The following is a 27,157-nucleotide window of genomic DNA, read 5'->3' as shown; positions in this document are numbered from 1 at the left end:
TCCTAGCCACAGTTGTCCTGAACTGCAGGAGGCTCGTCATTTCTTGGATTTTTATTAGCTACTTAGAGACCTATGTGTGTGTGTGACCTTGGGCCGTTGGGCCCAGATCATTAAAGATTTAGGTGTTATTTCAGAGCCTTGTAAGGTGCTGTTGTCTTTACTGAACCTTCGCGGAAATTATCGCGTCCGTTTATTTCTTATAGGCCTTGACGTGCTAATGATTTCTGGTTTTCTTGATGCTAGACAAGCTATGGTTTAAGCAGTAGCAAATCCACTTCGTTGGAATATGTTGGACCACTCTATTTTACGCTGAGCTAAAACTCGTGATGTGTTATAAGAAGGGCCTTACTTGGGTGAATGTTACGAAGTTAACAGGAGCTCCACGTAGAGCTGAAGCGACCACCTGGGAGGTTTCCCTGTACCTGTGTCTGCTGCAATAAAATACGGGCTTCTTGATACTGACCGAAAATAACTGCAGTCAGTATCATCATGAATACCTTAAAATGTAAAACTTGTCCGGCTACTTTTCAGTCACTCGAAATACCTTTTTAAAGAAGTAAGTTTGGCTTCATAGGTAAAACAGGAAATCGGGAAATGGGCTATTTGAATATATAGTACTTTCCCCAGTGACTGCTTTTTTTTTTTTTTTTTTTGTCTCCATCGGGAATTTTTTTTTCCATTTCGCTTCTTAACTACAGAAAAGAGGTATATTAAACTGTCAGGAAGTGTGGGGAAGTCATTGTTGCTTCCTGCTGAGAAGAGAGGGCTAACCCTAAATCCATATATATCTATTTGACTTTTAGGTCTTTTGTTGCTTCTTGTCTGTGGCATGTCACCACCAGTGAGACCCATCATCCAGTTACTCTTCTTATTCCACTTCTGCCATTGCCCCTATAGTGTTTTGATTTGTGTTTACTTTTGAGGGAACAGATGGATAAAACTTAGAAAATCATAGGCCCCAATCTTCAGACTATTTGTGTATATAAAGTTATTGTTGGTAGGGATGTTTTGTGGCACTTTGAGTAATACATACTGAAAAGATTGTAGAACCAAGACAAGATTACCTATATTTACCAATAGATCAAAGTTACTTTCTTTTCAAGAAGTAAAATTAGAACATGCAATATAAACTATGATAACGGTCATCATCAGAGACTCACATATTAAGTATCTGCTATGTGCCCAACCCTTTATTTCCGTTTACGATATATCCATCTCATTATACTTTAAAATAACGCCAAGAAGTCGATATTTCAAATCATTGATTTACAGGTGGGGAAACGAAGGCCCAAACATGTTAATTGCTTAAGATTACACAGAAAAAGGGTGGAGTTAGGATTTAACTCCACCATATCAGATGACAATGACCACGTTTAACTTTGTAGTAATGTTTTCAAGATTAAAAGAAAGAAATTATTCTTTAATGTACTTGGTACACCCAAATGTACCAATGATAACATCGTGGTAGCAAATGCTCATGTAAGTCTGAGAACATTCTCTCTTTTCTTGTCTTAAAACGTTTGTACAAAATTATACAAGTATTTAACATTTCCTACCTTTGAGCTCTGGTGCTTTAATTGTATGGTTACATCATTTGCAAGACTAAGTTGGTCCCCAACCCTGCCTTGTGGGATTTCAAATGACAATTAGAATTTTTTTTTTCTAGTTAGCAGGAATGAGATATACTGGAGCCAGAAGTTTTCTGCCACTATTATTGATATTTTGCGGGAGCTTATTTCCCTTGTTGATATCTTGAGTGAAAAAGTGATTGCTCTAGTAAAATAATACTTCATTTGAAGTGCATTATATGTAGTTTATATAGTTAAATGCTTTTGGCTTTCTAAAAACTTGATTCCTTTTTTCCTAGTGGAATGGAACTTTCTAAAAGGGTTAAGGGTTATTCGTAGTCCTTTTGTGTTTACTTTTAATGAACGTCATCTGCATCAACGTAAATAAAGCCTTTGAGAGAAATTTTCAGGAGAGTAATGAAGGGCGCAGTGAAAATAGTTTATGCATTAGGCCTCATTTAATTTCGTATTTCTTTGCAGTTGGGATTATTTGAGTTGGGTTTCTAAATCAGCTTTAGGCAAGTTTGTGAAATCGGTGTCTCTGGCATTCCCAGCCTTTGTCTGTTTTCCTGATGTCAGTTGTGCTTCTTTTTTTTAATTCTGGCATCCCTCATTTAGTAATTTGTGTTTAGACCTCAATGTGAGTTTAAGTGTGTTAGGTCTTCCAAAGAGATTTTCATTTGACTCTTTATTTCATAATGTTGTAATGAGAGGCTTTTGTTCATTTTAAAGGAAATAATTTAGAGAAAGTAAATAGGCTTCTGGAAGATAACTCCATGGTTGGGTTCTAACTGATTTTATTCAGGCTTCTTTTAATTTGTCCTGAAACATTCATTGCCATCATTTTTAAAAGTGATCTTTCTATAGCATAAACAGATGTCATTACTGTGTTTCAGAATCCTCCATTGATATCCCATTGCAACAGGTTAAGATCTAAACTTCTTTTACTATGATCTACGAGTTCCTACACCATCTGCTTTGCCTACTACCTCTCAGGCTTCTTCCAGTTCCGTTTCCTTATCATTTAGATTCAAGCTCCTGTATTACCTCTTCAGAAAGGCCTTCCCTTATTTGACCTTATTCCAGGTGGGCACTTCAGTTGCCTTCTGTCACTTCACATTATTTTCAGTATATGAAATTTTCTTGCTTATTTGTTTACTTGCTTATTGTTTATCTTCTCCCACCAGATGACAGAGCTAGGTCTTCTTTGCTGCTGTATCCTCAAGCAACTAGAACAGTGTTTGGCACAAAGTAAGCAGTCAGTAAATATTTGCCAACATAATTTTGTGTATTAATCAAGAATTTGAATTGTTTTAATTTCTGTTTATCAGAAAGAAATGTTTATAATTAGTGAAAGAAATGATAGGTATGGTTGTCAGCAAGTTCAAGATATGGCTCTTTTTGTTTTTTGTTTGTTTGTAAGATATGGATCTTTTTGGACTTGATGTTCAGTTAACCAGATTTTCATTTCTTTACTTCATTTGTCCCATTTTTAATGTAAAATAGTAATCAATGTAGAAAAGTAGAAAAATGCAGACTTTAGAATTAGTCCTAGATTCAGACCTTAATTCCATCATTTAATACTTGGGTGACTCTACACTTAAGTTGTGAGCCCCCATTTCTGATCTGGAAGTAGAGGTAATAATTACCTCATAAAATTGCTCTCTAGGTTTAAGAAGATAACATGTATTTTAGCATAGGTCTTAGCATATACAAAACATTCAAATTATTTCTTATGATGACAGTGATGATGCAAATAAAGATTGTCTTTAATCTTAAAATCCTGAGTATCCAGAATAATTACAGCAGAGCTCTTTTTGGGGTATAGTGCTGGAAATTCCCAGTTAGAGGCAGATGGATTGGACCAGACTGTAATGAATTAGCAAGTGCTGTGAAGAACTGGTAGGACAAAATGGAAATTACTGCATTCATGATATTTCCATGTTGTCTTGTTTCTTTTTTAAAGATTCTCTGTATTTATTTGTCAGAGAGAGAGTGCTCGGGCGCGCACGCAAACAGTGGGAGTGGCGGACTGAGGGAAAAGCAGGCTCCCCACAGAGCCAGGCGCCTGATGCAGCAGCACTGGATCCTAGAGCCCTGGGATCATGACCCGAGCCAAAGGCAGACGTTCAACCAACTGAGCCACCCAGATGTCCCATGTGGTCTTGTTTCTAACCATTGAATGGGTTAGTCTGTTTTAGAACGTGGTGTGAAAATTTAAGTGAGTTTTTGAAGAGAAGCGGTATATAGGAAATTAGAATCTTTTGTAGAGCAGAAAATCTGTAAAGACGTCCCTTCAGCTATTTTTGATACAAACTAAATATTTACACCCCGACCCCCGACCTTCTACTGATTAACCCACTTCAGTAGTTATCACCTTAATGGCCAATCTTTTTTTCTTCTACCTCCCCTTACTTGTTCCCCCTCCACCTCATTAGAAGGAACTCTGGTATTTTTTTTTCTACAAGAGAAACTATTATAGAAACATGGACTAGCAAAAAAATTCTCTTTTTATTGCAGAGAATTTGCAAAGTGCAGTTATCGTTTTTGATTTATGGCAGTGGTTTCTCAGTTTGGTACTCAGCGATCCTTAGATGGACCATGAAGATGGTGATAATTTTATAGCTAACTTTTATCAAGTGCTTACTATGTGCTAGGTACCTTTCCAAGTATTTTACACATAATAGTTCGTTCAGTCCTCATAGCTCTTTGAAGTAGGTATTGTTATGATCCGCATTTTACAGATAAGAAAACAGAGACACTAAAAGATTGAGTAACTTGCTAATGGTTACAGAGCTATTAAGTGGTGGAGCCAGGATTCAATCCAGACATTCTGGATTTAGGGTGTACACTCTTAGCCACTATACTGTACAGCCTTTCTGATTCATAAAATTTTCTCTACCATGCAGAAAACCTTTCATTACTTGCTTATTTATTCAAGATTAGGCTATATAGATTAACCACATGTTGAAATTTTAAATCTTTGTGGGTGGTTTTGTTTTTTGCTTTCTGTGGCAAAATTGATTATCTCGTGTGGATTTTGAGTTCTGATAGACATTTATGGTTTTGCTTCAAGACATGTTAGCTATGAAAGCCAACTAGTAGATAAAAATCTCTAAATGTGAAGTGCATTTGGATTAAATAATAAAAGGGTTTTCTTTTTTTCTTTTTTAAGATTTTATTTATTTACTTGTCAGAGAGAGAGCGTGCACAAGCGGGGGGAACAGCAGGCAGAGGGAGAAGCAGGCTCCTTGCCAAGCAAGGAGCCGGACGCGGGACTCAATCCCAGGACCCAATCCCAGGATTCTGGGATCATGACCTGAGCTGAAGGTAGACCTTTAACCAACTGAGCCACCCAGGTGTCCCGCCTTTTTTTTTTTTTTTTTAAAGTAATCTCTATGCCCAGTGTGGGGTTGAACTCACAACCCCAAGATCAAGAGTCTCATGCTGTACTGGCTGAGCCAGCCAGGTGCCCTGTGGAAAGGCTTTTCTTTACAGAAAGTTTGGGATGCAATACTGGTCAGTGGGGAGTGCAGTCTGCTATCTTATATTTGATATTCCACAAATCCGAGGGTCTGGAACCATTTCTGCAGCTTTGGCTTCTGAATTGTAGTTATTCCTTTAACTGTTTACTTTTTTTTGGCAAAGATTTTAACTTTTTATTATTGTTTTTTAAAACAATAGAGGTTGGTTAAGTGTCTGCTTTAGGCTTAGGTCATGATCTTGGGGGTCCTGGGGTTGAGCCCTGCATGGGGCTTCTTGCTAAGCAGGGAGTCTGCTCCTCCTTTTCCCTCTTCCTCTGCCCCTCCCCCTGCTTATACTCATGCTCTTTCTCTCTCTGTCTCTCAATAAATAAATAAAATCTTTAAAAAGAGGGGTACCTGGGTGACTCAGTCGGTTGAGCGTCTGCCTTCAGCTCAGGTAAGGGTCCTGGGATCAAGCCCTGCATCGGGCTCCTTGCTCAGCAGGGAGCCTGCTTGTCCCTCTGCCGGCCACTCCCCCTGCTTGTGCTCTCTCTGTTGATCAAATAAATAAACTCTTTAAAATAAATAAATAAATAAGTAAATACAACAGAGGTCAACCACAGATGTAGACCTCCAGCAATAAAAGTAGTATCTCAAGTGCCAGATACTTAGCAAATTAGGTTTCCTACCTAATTATACCAGGGTATTAGTTCTAAGTATCTGTGATGTGATCCAAAAGCCTAAAAACAAAAAACACAAATGCCTAAAAACAGCTGGTGCAATTAATTGTTTATTTTCTTTGTAATCCATCTTTGTCGCAGATATGTAGGCTAGACATGTAGAATATATAACAATACTGCCATAGGCATAAAGCATTTTGATTACGTATCATATGTATGCAAAGGAGTGATAACAGGTGGACTAGATACAGATTCTAACTTTGAGTATGAAGATGGTTTTTGCCTGTAAGTCCCTAGTTTACATTCAGCTCTTTTTTTTTTTTTTTTTAAGATTTTATTTATTTATTTGACAGAGAGAGTACATAGTGACAAATTACTCTTTAGAAAGAAAGTAGCATCTCCTTCAAGTGGCTGAGCACCCATCCCCCTGTCCCCAACCCCCCCAACACACACTAGGTATGAGATCATTTTTGTTGTTGTCTGTTTTTGGTTTTGTTTGTTTTTTTAAAGATTTTATTTATTTATTTATTTGACAGAGATAGAGACAGCCAGCAAGAGAGGGAACACAAGCAGGGGGAGTGGGAGAGGAAGAAGCAGGCTCATAGCGGAAGAGCCTGATGTGGGGCTCGATCCCATAATGCCAGGATCACGCCCTGAGCCAAAGGCAGACGCTTAACCGCTGTGCCACCCAGGCGCCCCTACATTCAGCTCTTTTAACAAGTATTTGTTGAATACCTAATGTACCAAGCGCTGGGGATACAGCACATGAACAAAATGGAGAAAAATTTTTGCCCTCTCAGAGTTTATACTCCAGTAAGGGGTGACAACAAACAAAATAAGTAAAATATTAAATATATTAGAAGGTAAAAATATTAGAAGTGCTGTAGAGAAATATAAAGTGGGGAAGGGAAACACAAGAGTATAGGGGTTTGCAGTTTTAAATTAGGTGGTAAGAGAAGGCCTTACTCGGAAGGTGACATTTGAGCAGGGAGATGAGGTATTGCAATATAGATAATGAGAGTGTGAGGAGAGAATGTTCCAACACAAAGAGGACAGAAAAATACAAAGGTCCTGAGGTTAGTGTGTGCCTGGGGAGTTTAAGGAAGAGCAAGAAAGCTTTTGTGACTGGAAAGGAGTAGTTACAATGAGGTTTAGCAGACGAATTTAGAGATTATGGTGGGTGATGGTGGTAGGAGGGGCATATCACAATCTGTGATAGGTATTGTAAGGACTTTGGCTTTCATTCTGAATGAGATGGGGAGCTATTTGAGCAGAGGAATGACCTGAGCTGATTTTTTTTTTTTTAAAGTAAGCTCTAGGCCCAGTGTGGGGCTTGAACTCATGACTCTGAGATCAAGGGTCACATGCCCTATGGACTGAGCCAGGCAGGCACCCCATGATTTATGTTTTTAAAAGGTCATTCTGCGGGGTGCCCGGGTTGCTTAGTAGGTTAAGCATCTGCCTTCGGTTCAGCTCATGATCTTAGGGTCCTGGGATCAAGTCCTGCATCGGGCTCCTTGCTCAGTGGGGAGACTGCTTCTCCCTCTGCCTGCTGCTCACCCTGCTTGTGCTCTCTCTCTCTCTCCAAATAAATAAATAAAAACCTTAAAAAAAGGTCATTCTGGTTGCTGTAGAAACAGGGGTACCAGTTAGGTGGCTGTTGTAGTAATCCTGGGGTAAGATGGTGGTGGTTTGCACCAGGTTGTGGCCTGTGGAAGTGATAAGTAATTTAATTCTGGATCTATTTTGCATGTAGAACTAACTGGATTTCTAGGTGGATTAAACATGGGTTAAGAGAGAGAGGGATGTAATCAAGAATGACTCTGGTTTTTTTGCCTGACTAGAAAGAGTTGATGTATATTAATATGGGGAAGGGTATAAGTGGAGCAGATTTCGGGAGGAAGATCAGAATTTTAGTTTTGAATGTTAGGTTTGTGTAGTCCATATTTTAATATATCTTTATTGAGAGTGCCTTGGTTGAGTGACTGTCTTCAACTTGGGTCATGATTCCAGGGTGCTGGGATCCAGCCCTGCATCAGGCTCCCCCTGCTCTGCAGGGAGCCTGCTTCTCCCTCTCCCTCTGCCTGCCACTCCCCCTGCCTGTGCTCTCTCTGTCAAATAAAAAAATAAAATCTTTTTAAAAAAAATCTTTATTGAGATATAATTCACAAATAGAAAATTCATTCATTTAAACTGCAGTTCAGTTGTTCTAGTACATTCACAGAATTGTGCAACAGTCCCCACAGGATGTCTGTTTCGTGTGTGGATTGTCTTTGGAGTCACAGGGCTGGAAGAGAGAGATCTAGGTGGGAGTTAAGCATAGATGGAGAAGTACGGATAGTAAGAGTAGTAAGTGTAGATAGAGAAGAGGGCCAGACCGAAGGCTCTGGGGCGTTCAGTGTTTTAGATACTTCTTTCTGCTTATTTGGTCTAATGTGTTCTTGGCTTAGGTTCTTTTTGAGGGTCAAGGTAAACTTTATTTCAGATCCCCAAAGAAGTAATAAATCTATTTTGAGCTCTTGAATGTTTCTACTCTCTTGGTTTAGACTAAAGGGCATTTCTGGATTAGTTAGGCAGTAGTATCATAAATACCAACTATAAAATTATTGCCTAATGGTTCTCTCCTTCCCCTGTGGATGCTTAGGTCATTTTTTTTTTCATGCCATTGGCCTAAATTCATAGAGATGTAGATAATATTTTCCATGTTTCCTGACAGTGTTTTAAAACATGAACTACCTAATTATGACATATAATTACTGTGATGGTATATACTAAACGAGTTATTTTACTTGGATTATGAGACTTTACAATCAGTCATTAGGTTCTTCTTTTAGCTGTGTTGTCTCTCAAATGCAGAAGGGTGATAGTATAAACATGGCCCTAGGTGGATTTGAAGCATTATATATGACATAATTTTGTTATACATTCCATAGTAAGCTAAATGTTAAATTACGTAGCAAGTAAATATTCCTATAACTTAAAGTGTGAAACAATATTGACAAACTTCGAATGGTTCTTTGGTATGGAAAGTAAAATTTCATTGGCAGTGGAAAAATACTGATTAAAATTTGATCAGATAGGTCACACCAAAATTATAGGTTTGTCTGCAGAGAAGGGGTGAGTGTATATATGTGTATAATTTTTTTTAAGATTTTATTTATTTATTTATTTAAAGGTTTTATTTCTTTATTTGAGAGAGTGAGCAAGAGAGAGCATGAGCAGGGGGAGGGGCAGCGGGAGAGGGAGAAGCAGACTCCCAGCTGAGCAAGGGTCCTCAGGCAGGGCTGGATCCCAGGACCCCGGGATCATGACCTGAGCTGAAGGCAGCTGCTTAACCAATTAAGCTACCCAGACACCCCAGGATTTTATTTATTTTTTATTTGAGAGAGAGAGAGAGAGAGAGATTAATTGATTGCGAGCTCTTGAGCAAGCATGAGCGGGGGAGGGGCAGGGGATGTTGGAGAGGGACAGGCGGACTCCCTGCTGAGCAGGGAGTGGGTGTGCCTACCTGTGGCTGGATCCCAGAACCCCGTGATCCTGACCTGAGCTAAAGTAAGACACTTAACCAAATGAGCCACCCAAGGTGCCCCTGTATGTGTACAATTTCTTAGGGAGTAGAGGGTAACTGATTTTATTTTTAGTGATCTGGCTTCTTGCTTTTCATAAACTAATACATAATAGATAACATCCAAACTCCTTTTCTTCTAAGTTTTTGTCACTCAGTTTTGATATTTGTTTTAAAATTTCAACTAACTGAGAAGTAAGGATACAAAAGGTTTTTTAAGGTGTAGAAGGAGCTCAGAGACCCTAGTAAGAATTACTCCAGAACTTAATAGTGTTGTACAAACCAGCTAGACTGAGTTTCTCATCTGTTTGTCAAGGAAACAAAAAGTAGTTGGTGTTTTGTAGTGTTTTCAGATCCCACTGCCCCCACAGATTTTAATTATAGAACATTGGAGAAATGCACATCTTGTGGAGAAAGTAATAGAACCTAGTTACTCTTTTTGGAAAAAGGCAACAATTCCATCTGTGCTTTGGAACAGTGAAGTTTTTCTAAGATAAGACGGTTAAAAAAAACTAATTTTTATTCTTTTCTTACAAACATTGAAATAGAGTCTCTTTGATGAAAGAAATGAAGAGTTCGGTATGCTGGGTTTATTTTGTTTGTGGCCTTTATCTTTTCTTCCTCTTCTTCCTTCCACTTCACCCTCTAGTGGTTAGTTTCACTTACTTTCACTCTATGGTTTTTGGTACCCACTAGCAGAGAGAGTGTGTTTCTTTATTACCCTTTAGTAAAAGTTGTACTGTTACAGGGGGAAAGATTATTTATTTATTTATTTATTTAAAGATTTTATTTATTTATTTGAGATAGGGAGTGAGACCACGAGCCGGGAGACAGAGGGGGGGGAGAAGCAGGCTCCCCACTGAGCAGGGAGCCTGACATGGGGCTCAATCCCAGGACCCTGGGATCATGACCTTAGCCGAAGGCAGATGCCTAGCCGACTGAGCCACTCAGGTGCCCCGGAAAAGATCTTTTAATGTTAGGAATTACAGCTTAACATTTGTAAAAGAATTGTTTATTTATTTGTCTATTGAAGTTTATGTATTTATGTAATCTCTACACCCAACGTGGGGCTCAAGCTCATGATTCCAGGATCAAGAGTAACATGCTTCTCTGACTGAGCCAGCCAGGCACCCACCATTTTTTATTTTAAAAAGACTAGACTGGATCCTGTACTGTTTTTGTGTTTCCTTTACCATCAGGATAATTTTAAAACTGTAGCATAGTGTGTTATTTTAAAATGATGCTCTCTGTGTCCAGGAGGCAGTCACTATTACTCAAATTATTAAAATTTATAGTGTGTTCCTATGTCCAAAGAGAGAGAATTTAGAAAATGAAATTAGAAATATTGAGTGCTTACTCTGTGTAAAACTCTGTACTGGAATTATAAGGAACTTAACTCTTAGTAACTTAGGAATTGGACAAAAATAACTGGTTCTGGAAAGTAGTATTGTATGAGGTTTTTATATGCTGTACAGTTTAAGGTTTTTGTTTTTTTAATTTGAAAGAGAGAGAGAGGCAGACACTTAATGGGCTGAGCTACCCAGCCACCCCCTATATGCTGTAACAGTTTAGAAGAGGGTATCACTTTTTGGTTGGGGTGAAGGTGTCATAGGTATACATATATTACCTATAATCTTGACATCAATGCTGCAAGATATGAGTTATCACTACTTTAAAATTTTATAAATTGAGGGAAGTTAATTGATTATTTGAGGAAATTGTCAGAACATTTATTGCATAGGAAAAGGAAACCAAGGGCGCCTGGGTGGCTTAGTCGGTTGAGTGTCTGCCTTCAGCTCAGGTCATGATCCCAGACTCCCAGGATAGAGCCCTGCATCAGGCTCCCTGCTTGGCAGGGAGTCTGCTTCTCCCTCTGCCCCTCAACCTGCTCGTGTGCTCTCTCTCTCTCAAATAAATAAAGAAAAAAAAATCTTTTTTTTTTCCGAAGATTTTATTTACTTATTTGACAGAGAGAGACAGCCAGCGAGAGAGGGAACACAAGCAGGGGGAGTGGGAGAAGAAGAAGCAGGCTTCCAGCAGTGGAGCCCGATGTGGGGCTCGATCCCGGAATGCCAGGATCACGCCCTGAGCCGAAGGCAGACGCTTAACAACTGCGCCACCCAGGCACCCCCAAAATAAAATCTTTAAAAAAATAAATAAATAGGGTACCTGGGTGGCTCAGCCTGTTAGGCGTCGTCTGCCTTCAGCTCAGGTCATGATCCCAGGGTCCTGGGATCTAACCCTGTGTCGAGCTCCCTGCTTAGTGGGGAGTCTGCTTCTCCCTCTCCCTCTCCCCCCACCCCTGCTCATGCTCTCTCCCTCTCTCAAATAAAAAATCTTAAAAAAAAAATAGCTAACATATACCAAATTCTTATGTGATGTCATTTAATATAACAGCTCATGAGGTAAGTACTGTATATAATTTTTATTACTGAGTAAGTGTATTAATGACAGATCAAGACCTGTCACACTGGTGACAGACAAAATAAAACAAATGATAAAAAGTGAAGTACTTGAAGTCTCAGGGAAAATAAGTTGAAGGTACAGGGGTAGTAAACAGTAGAGCCAGGATTCAAATCTAAGCAGTCTTTCTTTTTTTTTTTTTAAGATTTTATTTCTTTTATTTATTTGTGGGGGGGGGCAGGCAGAGGGAGATGTAGGCTCCCTGCTGAGCGAGGAGCCTGATACGGGACATTATCCCAGGACCCTGGGATCATGACCTGAGCTGAAGGCAGACACTTAACTGACTGAGCCACCCAGGCATCCTTTTTTTTTTTTTTTAAATGAGTGGGTAGGGGCAGAGGGAGAGAATCTTAAGCAGGCTCTATGCCCAGCACAGAGCGCAACACAGGGCTCGATCTCACAACCCTGAGATCGTGACCTAAGCCAAAATCAAGAGTTGGATGCTTAACCTACTGAGCTACCCAGGCACCACCAAATCTTTTTTTTTTTTTTAAGATTTTTAAAATTTTTTTGAGAGAGTGTGAGTGAGCATGAGGTGGGGTGGGGGAGGGAGGAGCAGAGGGAGAGAGAAACCTAAGCAGGTTCCTTGTTGAGTGCGGAGCCCATCCTGGGGCTCGATCTCATGACCCTGGGATCACGACCTGAGCTGAAACCAAGAGTTGGACACTTAACTGATTGTGCCACCTAGGCGCTCCCAAATCTAAGCAGTCTTGGCTCCAGAGTCTATACTCCACCATTGTGCTAGACTGCTTCCCACTTCTTCCCAAGTTTATTGGTATTTTAGTGTTCCATAGGCAGTATGGTATATATAGTAAATGGTTTCCAAACAGCCTTGTGCTCATTTTTTCCAGCTTTATTGAGATATATTTGACATATAACATTGTGTAAGTTTGAGGTGTATAATGTGATGACTTGGTACATGTATATATTGCAAAATAATTACCACAATAAGGTTAGTTAACATTTCTGTCACCTCATATAATTACCTTTTTGTTGTTTTTTTATTTTTTATTTTTTTTTAAGATTTTATGTATTTATTTTAGAGAGAGAGAGCATGCGCGTGCACACAGACGAGTGTGGAGAGGAGCAGTGGGAGAGGGAGAGAATTTAAGTAGGCTCATACCCAGTGTGGAGCCCAATTTAGGGCTTGAACTCAGTACCCTAAGATCAAGACCTGAGCAGAGATCAAGAATCAGTCAGTCAGTTGCTTAACCAACTGAGCTGCGTAGGTACCCCACCTTTTTTGTTGTTGTTGTGAGAACATCTAAGATTTACTCTCTTAGCATCTTTCAAGTATTGTTAACTATAGATTAATGCTGTACGTTAGATCCCCAGAATCTTACTCATCTTATAATTGGAAGTTTGTACACTTTGACCAGCATCTCCCCATTTCCTCCACTGTCTAGCCTCTGGCACCCACCATTCTACTGTTTCTGTGAGTTCATATACCGGCATATTTTGATGATTTCACAGAACTGTGAAGTTGAAAACAACTTATTAATTCTTATATAGCAATAAATCGAATATAGAAGTAGATATGAGATCCTAGTTGTTTTCTATTAAACTAGACATTAGATTTTCAAAAATGTAAAACAATGCTACTCACCTCACTAAATTTTGTTTTACAAAATGTAGGGTTTTTTAAAGAAATATATATATATTTTAAAAGACTTTATTTATTTATTTGACAGAGACAGCGAGAGAGGAAACACAAGCGGGGGGAGTGGAGAGGCAGAAGCAGGCTCCTACTGGAGGAGCCCGATGTGGGGCTCGATCCCAGGATCCTGGGATCATGCCCTGAGCCGAAGGCAGATGCTTAACGACTGCGCCACTCAGGCGCCCCTAAAAAAATATTTTTATTTGAGAGAGAGGGGCCCTTGCGCACATGTGCGTCCAAGTGAGTGGGGGGAGGGGCAGAGGAGAGAATCTTGAAGCAGACTCCATGCTGACGTGGCTCGATCTCATGACCCATGAGATCATGACCCAGAGATCATAACCTGAGCTGAAACTAAGAGTCAGACGCTTAAGTGACTGAGCCAGCTAGGCACCCCAAAAATGTAGTTATTTTTAATAAAAATTGTATATAACATTAACTGTAATGGTTTTATTGTTGCTTTTAGTGAATTAGTGGATTTTTAGAATGCTTAGTTTTAATTTCTGATGTAGTAGATAATGTAGATTTAACCACATAAAACCAGTTTGATGTCTTCAATAATTTTTAAGAGTATAAAGGGTTCCTGAAACTGAAAGGTTTGAGAACCACTGCTTTATAATATGGAATGACCTTAATCAGGTTTCTGCAGTGTACATATCCATTGTCTCTTACCTGAATACTGCATATTGCTCGTTGACTTCCAGGCTTTATCAATCATTTAATTATTATCATTATCTTAACTTGAGAGATCATAAATTTGCCAACTTTTTATTTTGCCAAATAAGGATATAAAAATACACTACCATTTATATTATCACTACGATTTTATAAATTACCACTTTATATGAAAAATTTGCCTTGATGTTCTTGTCTTTCAGGTCTTAGCTCAAATGTCTTCTCCTTAGAGGTTGATCCTTCACCCTAGCCAAGAGCCTACCCCCATATCGCCGTCAGTCACTCTCTTATTACGTTACCTTTTAAATTTTGTTCACAGTTTTTTTCATTATTGTATACAATACTACTTATTGAGAGGCATGTGTTGTCCTCCCCGCTGCCTCCCCCCCCCCCCCCGCCAACCAGAATGTAAGTCCTTGACAGCAGGAAATTGGTTTTGGCTACCACTACATCCTCAGCACCTTGAAGAGGGTTGGGACGTAGAAGGTCCTTAATTAATGAATCTTCCTTAAATCTGACCCCAGACCGGACTTTGGAGAATTGCTGCTATACAGTTTATACACAGTTTTGTTAGATTTATATATAGGAGCATTATGTAGTGGTTAATTGGCAAAGAACATGAGTTTTGGACTCAAATAGGCCTTGCAGTTGTTACTTCTTAAAGCCTTTAAATGGGGGGGGGGGTGTTCCTGGGTGACCCAGTTGGTTAAGTGTTCAGCTCAGGTTATGATCTCAGGGTTGTGAGAGCCAGCCCTACACTGAACGCGGAGCCTGCTTGGGATTCTCTCTCTCCCTCTGGCCTTCTCACCCCTCTCTCCCTCTCAAAAAAAAAAAAAAAAAAAAAAAGCCTTTAAATGGCGGATAATAATAATATAGCTCACCTTATATGATTGTTGGTGGTATTAAAAAAGATAATTCAGGGGCAGTTGGTTAAGTGGCAGACTCTTGATTTTAGCTCAGGTCATGACCTCAGGGTGGTGGGGTTGAGCCCCATGTGCAGTCCGCTTGAGATTCTCTCCCTTTGACCCTCCCCCCATTTGCCCACCATCACTAGCTCTCTCTTTGAAACAAGTAACATCTTTTTTTTTTTTTTTAAGAGAATTCATATAAAGTACTTTGCAGACTGCCTGACATTTAGGAAGCTCAACAAATGGGAACTGTTGTCATATTTGATAGTTATCTAGTTGTATTTGAGGGACAAGACAAGCCTAGGGTCCTCCTACTATGCCACCATCTAATTAGCTCCTACTATTGTCATTTTAAAATTTTTTTAAAGATTTTTTTCTTCTTATGTTTAAGTAATCTCTACACCAACATGAGGCTCAGATTTAGAACCCGAAGATCAAGAGTCACACACTCCACTGACTGAGCCAGCCAGGCTTCCCCCCACTATTGTCATTTCTATTTTTTTTTAAAGAGTTATTATTTATTTAAGAGAGAGAGAGCCGGGGGTGGGGGGGGAAGGAGGGACAGAGAGAGAGAGGGAGAGAAACTCAAGCAGACTCTGCATTGAATGCAGAGCCCCACACAGGGCTTGATTTCATGGCCCTGAGATCATGACCTGAGCCGAAACTAAGAGTCTGAAGCTTAACAGACTGTGCCACCCAGGCACCCGTATTGTCATTTTTATTTTTATTATTTTTTAAAGACATATTTATTTATTTTAGAGAGAGAGCATGCGCAAGCGTGGAGAGGGCGAGGGGCAGAGAGAGACAGAATCTTAAGCAGACTCTGTGCTGAGTGGGAGTCCCATGTGGGGCTCGATCTCACAACCCTGAGATCATGACCTGAGTGGAAACGGAGTTGGACAATTAACTGACTGTTGCCACCCAGGCGCCCCTGTTGTCATTTTTAAATGCAGTTATGCTATGTAACACTTTTTATACTATGTTTCATGCAAGCTTTACTTAAGCTTTAATTTCTTCCAGTTAATCCTACATACTGTAGGTGAAATTTTAAGGTTAATAATCCAAAGGAATGAATGTGAATTTTTTAGTCCTTTCTTATTAATACTACTGAGTATCCAAAGAATACGTAATTCAGAAACTTTACCTATTTTGATTATTTCGAGCAGCTGTTCTTCCCTTTTTTTTTTTTTAAGATTTTATTTATTTAACAGAGAGAGCATAAGCAGGGAGAGTGGCAGAGGGAGAGGCAGAAGCAGGCTCCCACTGAACAGGGATCCTGATGTGGGGCGGATCCCAAGACCCTGGAATCATGACCTGAGCAGATGCTTAACTGACTGAGCCACCCACGCGCCCTCAAGGAAGAGATTTCAAAGGGACAGCAATATCTTTAGTATTGCTGGATCTTAAAAAAATAAATAACCTGTTGGTAGGGCACGTGGCTGGCTCAGTTGGTAGAGCATGTGACTCTCGATTTCAGGGTTGTGAATTTGAGACCCACATTGGGCACAGAGATTACTTAATAAAAAAAGAACCTGTTGAAAACTTGGGTTTTTTGTTTTTTCTAAAGATTTTATTTGACAGAGAGAGACAGCGAGAGAAGGAACACAAGCAGGGGGAATGGGAGAGGGAGAAGTAGACTCCCCACTGAGCAAGGAGCCCGATGTGGGACTTGATCCCAGCACCCTGGGATCTTGACCTGAGCCGAAGGCAGACGCTTAATGACTGAGCCACCCAGGCGCCCCGAAAACACGGGGTTTCTAAAAATTGAAGTTGGAGTAATAAAGACCAAATATCAATCATATTTTATTTAAATTTTTAAAATTTAAGTTAAAGATTTTTTTAAAAAGAAAATTTCATATCAAGACAACATTTTGGAAGATGGACTTCATTTTCTAAAACTTTTAAAATCTGATAATAGAGGGGCGCCTGGGTGGCACAGCGGTTAAGCGTCTGCCTTCGGCTCAGGGCATGATCCCGGCGTTATGGGATCGAGCCCCACATCAGTCTCTTCCGCTATGAGCCTGCTTCTTCCTCTCCCACTCCCCTGCTTGTGTTCCCTCTCTCGCTGTCTGTCTCTATCTCTGTCGAATAAATAAATAAAATCTTTAAAAAATAAAATAAAAAAAATCTGATAATAGAAAAATGAAGTTTTTCAAATCCATTTATAGGGCATCCTTCTACATATATACTGTGGCTAATATCAGCTAAGTTAAGAGTTCATTTCTGGGGGCACTTGGGTGGCTTAGTTTTTAAGCGTCTGCCTTCAGCTCAGGGCGTGATCCCGGCATTCTGGGATCGAGCCCCACATCAGGCTCTTCTGGGAGCCTGCTTCTTCCTCTTCCACTCCCCCAGCCTGTGTTCCCTCTCTCGCTGGCTGTGTCTCTCTCTGTCAAATAAATAAATAAAATCTTTAAAAAAAAAAAAAGAGTTCATTTCTGTCCTGTTAGGTTTCTCAGATTGCCATGTGTAGTTCATATGTATAAACAGATTTGGATAAGATACAGAGAAAATAAAACATGGCAATGAACGAAAATAACAGTATGACTTTGTACTTTGTACAAACTATAGCATTTCCCGAAAAGTGATGTCTAGATGTCAGTGTCAAAGTTTAGGGACTACCAAATTAGTGTTACACCTTGTTTCGTGCTGTTGCACTTTAGTGTGGTTGATAAAGTGCTTCATGAATTTCCGAGAGGCATGGGGGATAAGATATTCAGCATTTTCCAAACTTACTTAACCATGGAATCGCTTTCTTTTCTAACCATCTCATGAGTAGTGTTCCATGAAACACCCTTTGGGAAGCTTTGTTAAGGAAGTTTTTGAAGGAAACCTCCAATTAAAGAACAGAACCCATTTATATTTGTGTATAGTAAGAAAGGCATCATGGAGGATACAGGTGATTTTTTTTTTTCTTTTTTAAGATTTATTTATTTGAGAGAGAGTGTGTGTGAACAGGGGGAGGGACAGAGGGAGAGGGAAAGGGAGAAAGAGGCAGAGAAGCAGACTCTCTGCTGATCATGAAGCCCCACGTGGGGCTGGATCCCAGGATCCTGAGATCATGACCTGAGCCGAAACCAGGAGTCAGAGGCTTAACTGACAAAGCCACCCAGACACCCCAACAGGTGTTCAGAAAAGGTTTAAAGCAGGTGAAAGAAGGCATCCCAAATATAAACAAAGGTGTGAAAGAATCAGAAGCTGGGAGTGACAACAAGTTAGGATGGAAAAGACAAAGAGAAGGAATAAAGGGCTTAATTTTTACAACATAAAGGGGAAAAAGTATGTTGAAAAAAAAGTACAAATATATGCAAAAGCTAAATTAGATAGTGATTGTAACACTGGACCAAAAGTTTTTTTTGTGATACTGGTATTAATATAATTCTGAGTTTTATTAAAGGTTTTATTTTTTATTTTTATTTATTGATTTTTTAAAAGATTTTATTTATTTACTTGAGAGACAGTGAGCGAGAGAACATGAGTTGGGTGAGAGGGAGAGGGAGAAGCAGACTTCCTNNCTGCTGAGCAGGGAACCAAACAGAGGGCTTGATTCCGGGGCTGCAGGATCATGACCTGAGCCGAAGGTAGACACCTAACTGACTGAGCCACCCAGGTACCCCTATTAAAGCTTTTAAAATTCAAAAATTGAAATCAAATTAGTGAAGCAGGGAATTTAATATAGTTCATATTTCAAAAATTATCACTGAAACTAAAAAATATTAATTTATACAATATTAAATATAGATAATCTTCTAATGTAAATCATTAGCTACTCCTGGCTTTGCTGCTTCCTTTGACTTTGGTCTTTTTCCCTGAGACACACTTATGATTGCCCTGTGTAATAAAGCTGGTTGGGTTGGACTCAAGTATCTATTTGCCAGATTTAACTCCCCTGACTAGTGCTTTGAGAACCATCTGCCTCTGTTCAGTAGCTCAAAATTGCTGAAGTTTTGATTTTTTTCTTGGCCAACTTGGGAAAGATTGCCCTAGTGGAGGTCTAAAACCTTTTTTTCCTCAAGGAGAGATCCTTTCGGTTCTTGCCCTCAGGTGTAGACGCACCCTGTAAGTGGGGTTTGGAGAGGATTGAGTCAGGGGAGTTTCTTGAGCTGGGTAGTATAAATAGGGTAAGGAGTTTGTGGTGAAAGTGAGATGGGTGGAGATGGGTAAGTAGGTGAGGAAGAGCTAAAGATAACCAAGGAAGACAAGTGGAGCTGCTTTTGTATAATGCCGACCAAAATGTTGTATTTTGGTATTTAAAATACCACTGTAAGCTGTAATACCTGAAACTGAGATTATAGTTACTAAAAATATTGTATTTGGGAGATATGGAAGGAGGCCATTATAATAATGCAACAAATGACCAAGATTTGAATTAGTATAGTGGTAGTGGGGAAGGCAGAAAAGATTTAAGAGGTATTTAAAATGTGGAATTTGATAGAACTGGATGACCAGTTGCATGTTGGGAATAAGAGGAAAGCTTGGAAGATAGAGTCTATGGATTCTGTCTTGGGTGGCAGGGAATTTGGGAGGAAGAGATAGATAACAAAAGAGATAAGAACTTGAACATATGGAGTTGGAGAGTCTGGAGAGCATTTGAGAAGAGTTGTTTGGTAGATAATTAGCCCTATAGATGGTACTTATAATCCTGATATTAGCTAATGTTTATTGACAGTTATGGACTTGACGCTGTCCTAGGAATTTTACGTGTATTATGTAATCTTGACAACAATCTTTGAATGGGTAGGTACTATTGTTATCCTGTTGTATATGAGGAAAGCAGTGTTTGGAAAGGGTCATGCAGTTGGAAATAGGGCTGGGCTTTGAAACTGCCTCGGACTCACTTAAGAAAGATGTTCATTACCACTATATTGTATTTGGGAGGGAGCTTTGAACTAGAGGTATAGACTTGAGAATTGTAAATATATTGGTAGTGTTAATGGATGAACACTTCAAAGAACAGTGAGAAGAGAATAGGGCCAAGGAAAGAATTTTGGGAAACACCAGTTTCAGAGGTTAACAGAAGAAAAGGTGTCCTAAGTAGATGAGAGGATCAGAACAAAGTGATTTTTCAGAAACTAAGGAAAGAAAGTTTGTCAGAGGAATTTCGGTGGAGCATGGTTCTGGGAAGGAGCATGATTATATTGGGCAGAAGTGGAAATAGAAGGACTTCTGTTTCTGGTGATATGACATTAGATTTTTCAGGATCCTTCCACTAAAAAAAACAACTAAATCCTGCAGAAATTGCAACAAATACAGTTTTTTAAAATAAAATAAACTTTTAATTTAATTTAATTTTTTAAAAGATTTATTTATTTATTTATTTATTAGAGAGAGACAGCCAGCGAGAGAGGGAACACAAGCAGGAGGAGTGGGAGAGGAAGAAGCAGGCTCCTAGTGGAGGAGCCTGATGTGGGGCTCGATCCTGGAACGCCGGGATCACGCCCTGAGCCCAAGGCAGACGCTTAATGACTGTGCCACCCAGGCGCCCCTAATTTTATTTTTTAAAAAGGTTTTATTTATTTGAAAGAGCGTGCACATTTAAGCAGGGGGAGGGGCAGAGGGAAAGGGAGAGAATCTCAGGCAGACTCCATGCTGATTGTGGAGCCCAGTGTAGAGCCCAGTGTAGGGTTCGATCCCTCAACCCTGAGATCATGACCAGAGCTGAAATCAAGAGTCAGATGCTTAGGGGACACCTGGGTGGCTCAGTTGTCTAAGTGTCTGCCTTTGGCTCAGGTCATGATCCAAGGGTCCTGGGATCTAGTCCCACGTCAGGAGCTTGCTTCTCATCTGCCTGCCGCTCCCCCTGCTTGTGCGCGTTCTCCCTCTCTCTCTAACAAATACTAAAATCCTTTTTTTTTTTTTTAAGATTTTATTTATTTATTTGACAGAGAGAGAGGCAGCGAGAGAGAGAACACAAGCAGGGGGAGTGGGAGAGGGAGAAGCAGGCTTCCCGCTGAGCAGGGAGCCCAATGCAGGACTCAATCCCAGGACACTGGGATCATGACCTGAGCCGAAGGCAGACACTTAACGACTGAGCCACCCAGGCGCCCCAATAATAAAATCCTTTAAAAAAAAAAAGGAATGCTTAACTGACCCAGGCACCCAGGCACCCCAATAAACTTTTTATTTTAGAATATCTTGAGATTTACAGAAAAGTTACAAAGGTTGTAGCACCCAGTTTCTGCTCTTTTTAACATCTTACAATAGTATGGTGCCTTTGTTACAACTATGAACTAATATTGATACATAATTATTAACTGGAGTCTTTATTTTTTGCCTAATGTCTTTTTTTTAAAGGTATTCTTGAGCTTTTTTTTTTTTAATATTTCATTTATTTATTTGACACAGGGAGACAGAGTGAGCGAGCACAAGCAAGGGGAGGATTAGGTAGAGGGAGAGGGAGAAGCAGGCTCTGTGCTGAGCAAGGAGCCTGATGTAGGACTTGATCCCAGGACCCTGGGACCATGACCTAAGTTGAAGGCAGACACTTAACTGACAGAGCCACCCAGGTGTCCCAACACATTATATCATATATATATATATATATATATCACATTTTGTTTATCCAATGTATTCCTTTATTTTCCTTAAGATTTTATTTATTTGAGAGAGAGAGCCAGCATGAGTCGGGGGCAGAGGGAGAGGGAGAAGCAGACTCCCCACTAATCAGGGAGCCTGATGTGGGGCTTGATCCCCAGGACCCTGAAATCATGACCCAAGCCACCCAGACACCCCCCCCCCCAAGGTCATTTTAGATGGAAGGAATAATATGAACATTTTTTTAAAAGTTTTATTTATTTATTTTAAAATAATGTATACCTAACATGGGGCTCGAACTCATGATCTGGAGATCAAGAGTTGAATGTTCTTTGGACTGAGCAGAACAATTTTTTAAAGATGTAATTTCTTATTTTGTGAGAGAGAGAGAGAGAGAGAGAGCGTGCATGTTGGGAGGGAGGGGCAGAGAGAGAGAGAATCCCAAGAAGACTCCGTGCTTAGTGTGGAATCCTATGCAGGGCTCAATCCCATGACCCTGAGATCACAACTTGAGCCAATCCTCAAACAACTGTGCCACCCAGGTGCTCCCTCCCCTCCCCAACAATTTCTTAAATCCATGAGCAAACAGCTCAGCTATGTGATTAACCAACATTGAATCACGTGTGAGTAGTGTTTGGGTTATAATAAACTTTTTCAAACATTTTGCTGGTTAAATGATATGTGCATAGTTATTATTCTGCATAGTTACTAGGTATAAGCAATTAACTCATATAAATCTCTATACTTAGTGTTACTGCAAACAAACCAAACATTTCTGAGGTCAGCTGAGAAGAAAACAATTAACTTGAAGCTCTAAGACTTCTTTGAAGATGAGAGTTCGCAGGTGACCGGGCCTCTGATTTTTTGGCAGCCTGGATGTTTCATGAGCCTCCTAGATGTTGTTAGGAGCCAGAACAGAGCAAGGGGGTCCTAGGATTGGAGGAGGTAAAAACCATAAAGTCTTTTTCTTTCCATTTTCAGAGGCCAGAGTTAAAAATAAGAAACTATTGTCATACATATCTTAATTTAGTTTAATTAGATGGCATTTTTTCCTGTACTTACCTGACATATACCAGCTTAGAAAGAAAGAAAACTGGGAGAAAACAACTACTCTTAGTTAAGTATTTGACCTGCTCTGTAATAGTAGTATGTGCTACAAACAGATAGTTCACATATATTATTTATTCCTTCCAAAAGTCTTTTGAACTGTTCTTTTCTTTTTTTTTAAGATTTTATTTATTTGAGAGAGAAAGAAAGAGTACGAGGAGCTGGATGTGGGGCTCGATCCCCAAGTCAGATGTTTAACTGACTGAGCCATCCAGGCGCCCCTGTTATGTTCATTTTAAGATATGGAAATTAAGGCTCAGAGACCTATAATTTTAGTCAAGGTCATGACCCCGTTAGTTACTGAGGTAGAATTTGAATTAATGTCTGTCTGGGTCCAATTTCTGTTTTCTTTCTACAATACCATCCTCTGAAAGGAATGAGAATTCTGATATGTGAATTTGAGACAGGACTTTTCTTAGCACCTAAGGTGGGACAGATTAGGTTATTTATTTGATTTTCCTCTTCCCATCAGCATTTTCATAATGGTGAAATTAGGTCAAACTTTGAAAGAGTAAATGTTATAAAAGAGCCATGGGGCAGATTGTTTAAGACTCTGTAATAATAGACTTACAGAAGATGGACTTGGTTAACAAGGGACGGGAATAAGAAATTCCTTCTCCTTCACATCTTAGGTCATTCTTTGGTGTCGGGACCCCAGAACATTTGAGGTTAATTGATAGGAAAAGAGAAGCAGGTAGTTTGGAGCAATGGGAGAAGGTGAGGCCTGGATGGGGGTGATTTTAGAGGGAGGCCTTGGTTAGTATTTGTTTATCCAATAGAAGGTATTCTATACCTGCTAAATAGCTGATTGGCATTGAGATACAGAGCCACTGTGCTCAAGGAGCTCATGGTCTGGTGCAGAGACGTTTTTAATGGATATTTTCAGCTCCAAGTCAACATCTGTGCGCAATGTGTTTTAGCAGTATTAAGGAAGGGCATAAGGTGTAGCAGCAGAGTGGAATTTTCTTTTTAATTTTTAATATATTGTTTTAAATAAGTAAATAAATACATCCCCAAATCAAATTCCAAAAAGTATACAGTAAAAAATTAATTCCTTTATCGTAACTGCCCCTGTCCCTCTTGGTCTCTTGATGTCTTTCTGTCGAGGCATTAACTATTAACAGTTTGTTGTTATCTTCTCAGAGGTATTCTCTATGAATATAAAATATATGCTTGTTTGTACTTTTTGTGTACCTTAGTGACATACTACACCGTTGTGCTTTTTACTTTATATCTTGGAGAAGGTTCTAAATGAGCTATTGAATGTCCTTGTGTTTAATAGTTATGTGCTATTCAGTCGGATTTAGCCAATCTCCTGTAATGGACTTTCAGGATATTTCCAGGCTTTTGTTGGTATTAGTACTGCAGAGAGTATTTTTATACATGGTTTTGTACATGGGGGCAAGCATATCCGTGAGATGAACTCCCAGCAGTCTGGAGAATGCATTGAAGGGTGGTGAAACTAGAGGCAGGGATCATTATTAGGAAACACTGATGATGGGGGCGCCTGGGTGGCACAGTGGTTAAGCGTCTGCCTTCGGCTCAGGGCGTGATCCTGGTGTTATGGGATCGAGCCCCACATCAGGCTCCTCTGCTATGAGCCTGCTTCTTCCTCTCCCACTCCCCCTGCTTGTGTTCCCTCTCTTGCTGGCTGTCTCTATCTCTGTCGAGTAAATAAATTAAAAAAAAAAAAAAAAGGAAACACTGATGATGAAAAACTGAAGTGAGAGAAGTGAGACAGTGGCAAAAGGAGTGGGCAGGGAGAGAATGAATTACAAATCATGTATTCCATAAATTTTAAGATGCACATTGTTTCTTCATGTTTTAACAAGTTTGAAATCAGTGTGTATTTCACAGTCGATGGTTTCATTCAGTTAATGGTTAGTACTTTGTAAGTTTCTTTTATTTTTTTTTAAAAGATTTTATTTATTTATTTGAGAGAGAGAGAGAGCACACAGAGGGAGAGGGGGAAGGAGAAGCAGACTCCCAGCCGAGCAGGAATTCCCAGTGCAGGGCTCAATCCCAGGACCCAGGGATCATGACCTGAACTGAAGGCAGATGCCTTAATCGACTGAGCCGCTCAGATGCCCCAGTACTTTGTAAGTTTTTTGGTGATTTGGTGCATGTTATAAACAATGGTATCTGAAATTCAGTAAAATACAGTAAAAAAGAGAAAGGATTGACAGGAGTTAGATGTAGAAAATAAGGGGAAGTTAGGAGTCAAGGTCAATGAACCTTCTTTGTTTTCTTCACTTTCAGTATATAAACCATTTTACGGTTTTCTGTATGGTCTTCATATTTGATTAATGATTACATTAATTTTGTGAATTTAATAAACCAGTTCCACTATTGGTGTACATTTAGATTTTAATTTTCTTTTGGCTGTTTACAGATCACTGGTAGCCCTGAACAGTTTTCTGTCTAGAATTAGGGAAGGTTTGATTTAGTAGATTTCTAGATAATTGTGTATAATGATATTTAACAAATATCCTGAGTGGCAAATTGCTTACAGAACTTCTGAGTTGATACCTTGTGAATATTAAGAGACTACTTTGAAATTTTTAGTTTAGGTGTGGCTCTTTCAGTGTACATTGAAATCATTTTACTCAGGACGCAGGTTCTAAAATCAGTACTTAAGAGAGAAGATTAGCCTTAAAATTGTTCACTAATTACAATATTCATGGGGTTTTTTTTGGTTTTTTTTGTAAACACCTTGAGCAGAAATATATATATGATGAATACTGTAATTGGTTGTATATAATTCCATAGAACGAGTCATTCAGAAATTAAATCAGTTGAGTGTTTTGATGCTTGGGACACCAGCAAATTTAGGGAGATAAAACTTGTCAGTTCTTTTGTTTTTCTTCATCTTTGTAAAGATAATCTCATCATTTCTTCCAGTCCTTTGTCAGTATTTATCTGTGGTCTCCAGTTTTGAAATGTAATTGTCTTTGCCCTTAAATATTTAACTTTTAAGTTTTGGGGTTTTTTAAAGATTTTTTTTATTTATTTGACAGAGTGAGCACAAGCAAGGGGTAGGAGGCAGAGGGAGAGGGAGAAGGAGTAGGCTCCCCGCTGAGCAGGGAGCCTGATGCGGGTTGATCCCAGGGCCCTGAGATCATGACCTGAGACGAAAACAGATGCTTAACTGACTGAACCACCCAGGTGCCCCTGAGTTTTTTTTTAGATCGGTATTTCTTGACTTATTTAAAAAATATTTTTATTTCTTTCCTTTTTTTGAGGAAGCTCTACAACCCAGTGTGGAGCTTGTGCCCCTGTTTTTCCTTTCAACATCCTTGTTTTACAAATGAAGTCATTCGAAAGCTAATGAAAATTAATCCTTTTCAAGGGTTACAGTCCAGGTCTTCTGACTCATGCTTGTGCCTTTTCCATTATACCATAATGCTTATTCTCTCTAATGGAAAGACCACTCAGGAAAACAGTTTCTTTTTTATATCTGTTGCCTTCACCCATTTTTGGAACAAGGCAAGGCAGACATCAAATATTAATATTAACTCAAGTTAAAAACATCTAACCCTTCTGGGGTGCCTGGGTGGCATAGTTGGTTAAGCATCCCAACTCTGGATTTTGGCTCAGGTCATGATCTCGGGGTGGTGGGATCAAGCCCCATATCGGACTCTGTGCTCAGCATAAAGTCTGCTTGAGATTCCCTCTGTCCCTCTGCTTATGCTCTCTCTCTCTAAAATAAATGAATCTTAAAAAAAAAAATCATCTAACCCTTTTGCCACCAGGTTAGCGGGTTTATTTTGAATAATTTACTTATTACTATTTATTTGAAATCAGTGGCCCATCTTTTACTTTTTTTTAAAGATTTTATTTATTTATTAGACAGCCCACAAGAGCAGGGAGAGGGGCAGAGGGAGAGGGATGGGAATACGCAGACTCCCACCTAAGGTGGAGCCCGCCACAGGGCTAGGTCCCAGGATTCTGAGATCATGACCCCAGCCAAAGTCAGATGCTTCACCAGCTGAGTCACCCAGCTGCCCTGGCCCGTCTTTTCCTATTGTCAGTCTCTTTCCCCTTCTTCATAATGATAAAAAGAGGGTTGAATTCTTAGTTTGTAGATTGTTGAGGAATTGCTGTTGTGAGAACACTGATTTTCTATCTAAATGATCTTCTGCAACAACCCCTGGAATACCTAACTGTACCTTAAATGAAGCCTATCCTTCATAGTTACACGTAAGCCAGCTGCCCTCTGGGATTATGAACCCAACTGAGTAGAAGACTACTCGTTTTTCATTCCTTTTCTTTTCCTTGTATTTTGTTATCTTTCTTTCTAATTTATTCATTCAGGAGATAGTTACCGAAAGCCTACTATGTGTTAGACATAATCCTAGATCCTGAGAATTCAATAATAGGCAAAAATCCTTGCTTTCAGGAGGCTTATATTCTCATGGGGGGAGACAGACAAAAAAAAAATTTAAATTGTATAGTATATTGGGAAATTATGTGGTAGGGGGAAAATAAAGGAGGGGTGATAGGCGGGTTGGTGTTTGATGTTACAGTTTTTCCTGTTCAGAG

The 27,157-nt window shown here is 39.5% G+C and overlaps 1 protein-coding gene across 6 annotated transcripts in view; it reads left to right on the top strand.

Annotated features, from left to right (window-relative positions):
• RPRD2 (regulation of nuclear pre-mRNA domain containing 2) overlaps positions 1 to 27,157 on the top strand; it is an 89,006-nt gene that overhangs the window by 1,420 nt on the left and 60,429 nt on the right. The window lies entirely within an intron of this gene.

The sequence above is a fragment of the Ursus maritimus genome, unplaced genomic scaffold (assembly GCF_017311325.1).
Source record: "Ursus maritimus isolate PB19 unplaced genomic scaffold, ASM1731132v1 scaffold_12, whole genome shotgun sequence".
NCBI classification, from domain to species: Eukaryota; Metazoa; Chordata; class Mammalia; order Carnivora; family Ursidae; genus Ursus; species Ursus maritimus.
The sequence above is the reverse complement of the archived record's forward strand: the minus strand, read 5'-3'. Positions and strand labels throughout refer to the sequence as shown.